This window comes from Limulus polyphemus, unplaced genomic scaffold (assembly GCF_000517525.1).
Source record: "Limulus polyphemus unplaced genomic scaffold, Limulus_polyphemus-2.1.2 Scaffold664, whole genome shotgun sequence".
In the NCBI taxonomy this organism is placed as follows: domain Eukaryota; kingdom Metazoa; phylum Arthropoda; class Merostomata; order Xiphosura; family Limulidae; genus Limulus; species Limulus polyphemus.
The window spans coordinates 454436-461339 of NW_013666274.1; the positions used below are offsets into that span (position 1 = coordinate 454436).

Consider the following 6904-nt stretch of genomic DNA (forward strand, 5'->3'; position numbering starts at 1 on the left):
CAAAAAGGACTAAAGTTGAAACTTGGTTGACATATGATTGCATTATTCAAACATGTTTTAACTTTTTCTACTGTGTTCAATGAACGTATCTTTTTAAGATACGAACAGCAACACAAATATGTAAGAACAATCTCGAGAGCACGTTTTCATAGCTTCAAAGGCAAAAGTTGAATAACTGTTTTCTTTATAAGATTTACTTTCAAACGAATCACCCATTTCATTATATTTTTATTTATAACAACTACTACCGTGTGCGTCTTATAAGAATAAAGTCAATCTGTAGCTTGAATCAAGAAAATGAAAACAATGGTTAAAACAAACACCATTTTATTCCAAACTGAAGTTTCGGATTACATGCGGTCTTTCTTCTGTAATTCACTATAAACAATCAAGTCGTTATACATTATAAACTCAGGAACAACAAATAATAAAAAAGACAGGGTCATTTAAGTCGCAAGAGCAATATCGGCTGTTATAGAACACAAAATAAATATACAAAAATAATAAAATATATAACTGTAACGCTCCAGTAGCTTGACAATAAGACGAAAGGCTTATAACGGTAAAATCCGGATTTCGAGACCCGTGTTGAGCACAGTACAGATAATCAATTGTGTAGCTATGTGCTTAAATACAAACAAATGTACCTCACAGTGCAGCTCGTAAAACTTCAGAAGAATGAAATCTTGGGAAACACTGTTCAGCCTTATAAAATTATAATAATTTCTGGATAAGCTAATTAACACATAATATATAATAATATTATTATTAATACCTTTAATTAAGAAAAACCATAAAAAGGAAATTATTTACAAAAAATGCCAGAGTCGATTTTATAAAACTCATTCTCTGTCACAATTTCCAATCTGAAAGTGAAATCAAAACATACTCTTTTCTTCCCTTTGGTGCAGTTTAACAGTGGACAAAATAAATATTTTATTTAAGAATAATTTATCTATATTTCTTTTCCTGCGTTGAGCATTCTGCTATACAAAACAAGCTTTTCCCCCATTATTCGCTGGTAAAAGAGTAGTCCAAGAGTTGGCAATGGGTGGTGTTGACTAGCTGCGTTCCATCTAGTTATCTAGTATATCACTGCTAATTTAGCATATAGCTTTCCTCGAAATTCAAATCTAAACCAAACACGCCTTTTCCAGCTTTAGAGCTAGAAAATTTTAAACGCCAAGGATATATTAATTATTACTGCCACTTCTCCGATTATAGAGAGGGTAGAGTAGTTAAAACGATTTGACTAATAAGCAATGTAACAATTACAGCAGATATAAAGTTGCGGTGAAGCTGAATGTATCAAAACTACATCTTGAGATTGTTCGCATTATGAGTGACGCCACCAAAAATTGATCGTTTTTGGGAAGAGTATGTAACAGCCATTTGGACAAAAATATTTTTACACTTAAATCATAAAGACATGTTTAGATCGGAGAGTTATAACTTACAAGACTTGTATTTGTTTGTTTATTTTGAGAGAAAAGCCACATTGGGCTATCTGCTGTATCCGCCGTGGGTAATCGAACCACATATTTTAGCGATGTATGTCCTTAGATTTATCACTGTCCCATTGGGGGATGATTTTTACTTAATGGTAATGGAAAATAAATGAATAAGAATCAACTTGGGGAATCAGGACAACACAAAAAGAGAATTATAACAAGTCATATCACAGTCAAGGTAAGAAAAATGCGACGTCTTTTAGTAGGTGAGAATCCACGAACACAAAGGTCAGTATCAGAAGCCACCCATGTACCCCAGGTAACAGTATGCCACATAATATAGAAGGATTTCTGTCTGAAAGAGTGGCACAAGTCACGAGTACACAAATAAGGCTTCCATTCATTCATACCTCTTGCTCAACCATAATATACCTCAAGCAGTTGGAGAATGAAACAGCTATTTCTGCCATTATACATAAATACTATCGGTCAAGTCACCTGATGCAGTGCCTATGGGTTTCTGTTTGATTACACTGTTGACAGGAGCAATGGGAAACCGTCATCCTCGTACACTAGATGGATTAAGAAAACAATGTAAGGAAGAGTGGTGTGCTTTGGACATTACAGTCTTACAACAGAGACTTTTGCAATGTAAAATATGCTGCAGGGCTATTGTCAAATTGCACAGCAGATAAAGCATGACCGGATATGGCAACATGGACTTTAATGACGTGGTGAGGCTATAAAATAGTTTTAATACAATATATTTAACCAATGATGTCTTGATTTTTTAAATGCATGCATATGTACCCAAAGGATCTTCATGCACGATAACAGAGGCAATAAGGTATTGTGTAGGATGGAGACCGTAATATCAAATTTCCGCTCACTTTTTTGATAGCAATATTATTTACATCGTATATCAGAAACACTGTGTTCACTAAGCAGTGGTATAGGAAGTGGTATAACGTTAAGAAGGGCTAGCAGTAGCCGGGTGTGACATGCCCTGTAGCACCAGCACTTGTTGCCGCAATTTATTCTTCCAGACTGACGGCCGACGCGAGACGCCCCCTCCCCCACATCATAGAAATTATACTTTTTATATAATTCCAAAGGCTTCAGGAGATTAGTTTTTCTCTCCCTGTCTCTGAAGCTTTAAAACACTTAAAAAAACATTTTGGTATCTTGTGAGGGTATTAAAAATTTGTTGGACCAGATCTCCATTGTCCCCACTTCAGATGGATTTGATACTGACACGTTATACTCAACTTATGGAGTATGTTTCTTACATCAACGTTTATCCCTATTAGTTGGGTGAGCCACATAAAGATTCGACGTCAAAATAAGAGCCAATTATATACAAGAGAAAATCCTGTAAAGATCTCACGTAAAAGTAAGTTAAACAATAAACATTTTGTAAATGTTTTGGTCAGATATAACTAACTACCTTTTTGTTCTGAATATTATTTCAAATTTAATTGAAAGTAATTTCTCACCCGAAATGGATTCGAACTCTAGTCGCCTAAAGAAAATATCAAAAAAGATTCAACGTTTTTTTTATATATTTTATTACACTCATCCAAAATGAGAGATAAACCACATATACACAAAACACCATAAACAGGCAAGTAACAAGACTACAGAACCATAACACTATAATGCCTACATTGAATTAAGGTAATTTAATGTGAAGCTTATTTCCCTGCAGTTCAGCCACACCAACTTCAACAAACCATTGAATAAACGTCTGTAACTGGTCCTTAAACTTAAATCTCAACCAATCAAAATAAATTTTATTCTTAAGTTTGGCTTTATAATAGGCTAGCAAATTTGGTTTGGCTTTACATTTCATTACGCTATTCCTTTAGGGTTTTTACCTGCCCTTAAACTTTTAAGAAATCAGTTTTAACCTAATAGCTGTATAGAAAAGTTGACCATTAGAATTACGAAAAACGTGTTAATAAAAATAGCACTACATGTGCTACAGTAGTCAAATAATCAACATTTTTAGTTCAGATTAATACTTAGCAGTACACTGAATTTTGTTTCGTCCCAGTTCAATTGTTCACTGCATTACTCAACAAGGATAAGAAAAAGAACAGTACTTTTACCACTTTTTGACTGCTTGTTTCGATTAATCGAAAATAGATATGAATATGCTGTTTTGGAAGTGAAGTAAAAGTGTTTAAACCTGTCCATAAACATAGAGATAGCAGTATTTGGAACAACTGTGGCGATACTCCAGATTTGACCAAAAGTTCAGTCCTGTATTTAGAGTCACGGAAATGTTACTCCATCTTTTTATCTTACCTCTAGATCACTACGTTTGTTTGTTTGTAGTTCAGCACAAAGCTACACAATGGGCTATTTGTGCTCTGCCCACCACATATAAATGGAAACTTCAAATCCTTACTACAGAGCCATATCCAGTCTTTACTTGTCTGATTAATATTGGTTTAAGGTTTAACAGGATACAACTTTAAGCGATATATATAAATTAAAGCTTCAGTAATCATTAAAGCTGTTGTTGAAATACAGGATGTGGCCCGAAGATTTGAATCATACGATTTCAAAGTAGGTTAAACGTTTTTCTTTGGGCAAGAGTCTTTTATGTATATTTCTTTTAAATCACTGCTGTCATTTCCTTTATCACAGTTACACAGCTGCCGATATGCCGCCCCTCCCCACTCCAGCTATGGTTGCTTAATCTCGGTTTTTGTAAGATTGGAGATTTTTGTATGAATGAGGGTATTTATAATTGATTTGTTACTGAACTACGTCTTTTAACATCTAAACGTTATAGATATTTATCGAAGTTTCTCCGAAAATATTTGATCAAAGTTACACCGCGGTGTTTTGAGTTGTTTTTTTTTAATATTATTTGCATTTTCTGAAACAAACACACATTGCAAAAACGAGCAAACAAACCCACTTTTACAGAAATATTTCTGTTTGCTTAAGATTTAAGAGCACTAAGATCTGGACAAAAGTCCATATCAGTTCTTCAACTACGCCCGTGTGCTGATGGGACTCCACCTTCACAAAGTTGTTCCACACTTTAACCCAAGTCTAATTTTTTCCGCTTGGATATCCATCAGCCGGAACTACGTTTGTTTGTTTTAAGGTTGTCGTTTACACCATGACGTCATTCTTATTTTAAAGGTAAAGAGAAAGTTCCTTTTCACATGAGAGAATCTGGCATTTATAACAGAACGTTCGACAGAACGAAGTAGTAGTATCTTCTTGGTATTGGTCTTCTGAGGGTAAAATGGAAAGACGGTTGCTACTAATTTTACTGTACATCAAACTAAGTGAACTTGGTGTTCGATCACAAGAAAGAAGTTCTTTGGGACGTTGGAAACCTATTGATAGATTATTGTTTCCGGTAAGTATGTCAAGACACTGAAATATTCTTTGAAATTATATTTCTGGCATAGATTTTTTAAAGATTAGAGAATGATAAACAGTTAATTTGTGCACCATAATAAAACTATAAACATTGTTTAGTTAACATTTCTTTAGGCAATGTACCCTAAACGTTTTGTATCCAGACCACCTGATTTTTTTTGTACCTCTACGGACCATAATGTGATATATATATACTAAGATACCGAGCCGATCAAAGCCTAGTGTGTAACAAGCCAGACTGTAGATAGGAGGTTCCTTGGTTCGTGACCCGTAACCGCAAGAAAAAGAGAGAAAGAGAGAGAGAGAGAGAAGAAAAATCGAGCTCCACGTGTTGTAATCATGTTTACCAGCTGACTTCCCTCTAGTTTATCAGTTGAAAATTAAGGACGGCTAGCACAGATAACCCTCGAATAGCTTTTCGTAATTATTCAACATTTCCACAAACCACTTGAATGGAGTCATAAATTTAATAACATTTTAAAGGGACAAAAAGGAGGTTATTAACCCATCAAGAATGTCCCTTCCAACTCCCAACTATAACCACCCATTACTACTCATGTATTCAACCAATCTTTTCTTGAACTCTGTTAAATGTTCTGCCTCCACCACCCTTTAAAGCAGCTCATTCCAAAAGCTAACCACCCCTGTTTGAAAAGTAATACTGTCTAAACTCTCAAAATTTGAATTTATGCCCCTTGTCCTATTGTTTTCACTGCTAATCACAAAATAGTTTGATGGATCTATATTATAAATACCTTTAATAATCTTAAACACTTCAATAAAATCCATTCTGACCCTTCTCTCCAGAGAAAACAAGTTTATAGATTTTAGTCTCTCCTGATAGGACAATCCCACCATCTCAAGTATCATCCTAGTGGCTCATCTCTGAACCTTCTCCAACGATTCAATGTCCTTCTTGAGGAAGGAAGCCCAAAACTGTACACGATACTATAAATGAGGCCTTACAAGTGATCTATACAGTGAAACAATAATATCCCTTGTCTTGTATTCAATATTTCTATAGATGCTACCCAAAATCATATTAGCCATATTGTTAGCTACAATACACTGTTTAGATGACTTAAATGATTTTTCACTCACAATACCAAGATCTTTTTCTTTAACCACAGTATTTAATGTATTACCATTTAAATTTAGACTACAGGTTCAGAACCACTCTTTTAAAGATTGAAGAAACAATTTACTGACTACAGCTGTCTGAAATATAGAAATAAAGCAATATTAGAAATAAATATATTATTCCGGGTTTAACGCTGTGCATGTGATTTCCCTCCAATAAAACAACAACAAAGAACTGTTTGTAATTAAGCACGAAGCTACATAAGGGGCTATCTGTGTCCTGCCCACCGCGGGTATCGCAACCCGGATTCTAGCGTTGTAATTCCGCAGAAAGACCTCTGTGCCACTGGGGGTTGGTCACAGTAAAGAAACCATTTTGACTGCTATAGCACTAATTATATTAATCTCTACACTGATCCTCTAAAAACGTTAGAATCTTATCTTATGATTTTAAATGACACGGTACAACGTTTTCCATCGTCTTAAAGATACCTTTATTACCTTCTGTTTAGAACAATAACTTATCAATTACAACCTTCTGGAAGTTTTGCATTTTTAGAAAAAAAATGGACTTGACAAAAGTTATAGATGAAAACTGTAATACCATTTCGAAATTCGTGAACAATTTACTTTATTACTTGTAGTTATGCACAAGGCTACACAATGGGCTCTGTCCACCACGGGTATCGAAACCCGGTTTTGTAGCGTTGTAAGTCCGCAGATATTCTTGAGCAAATGTGTATTCAAAGACCATGGTTTAAATACGTAAGTCAATTTTATAATCCGAGAAAAAAGTTGTGAAGTTGTTTGTTTGTTTGTTATGAATTTCGCGCAAAGCTACACGAGAGCTATCTGCGCTAGCCGTCACTAATTTAACAGTGTAAGACTAGAGGGAAGGCAGCTAGTCATCATCACCCACCGCCAACTCTTGGGCTACTCTTTTAACCAACGAATAGTGGGTAACG

At 35.0% G+C, this 6904-nt stretch overlaps 1 protein-coding gene across 1 annotated transcript in view; it reads left to right on the plus strand.

Annotated features, from left to right (window-relative positions):
- Positions 1 to 4779: 4779 nt before the first annotated feature.
- Positions 4780 to 6904, plus strand: part of LOC106459820 (dorsal-ventral patterning tolloid-like protein 1) — a gene marked incomplete at its 3' end in the record, with an annotated part of 22220 nt that continues 20095 nt past the window's right edge. Inside the window, exon 1 of the mRNA XM_022386364.1 lies at positions 4780 to 4836. The remainder of the gene's footprint in view (positions 4837 to 6904) is intronic.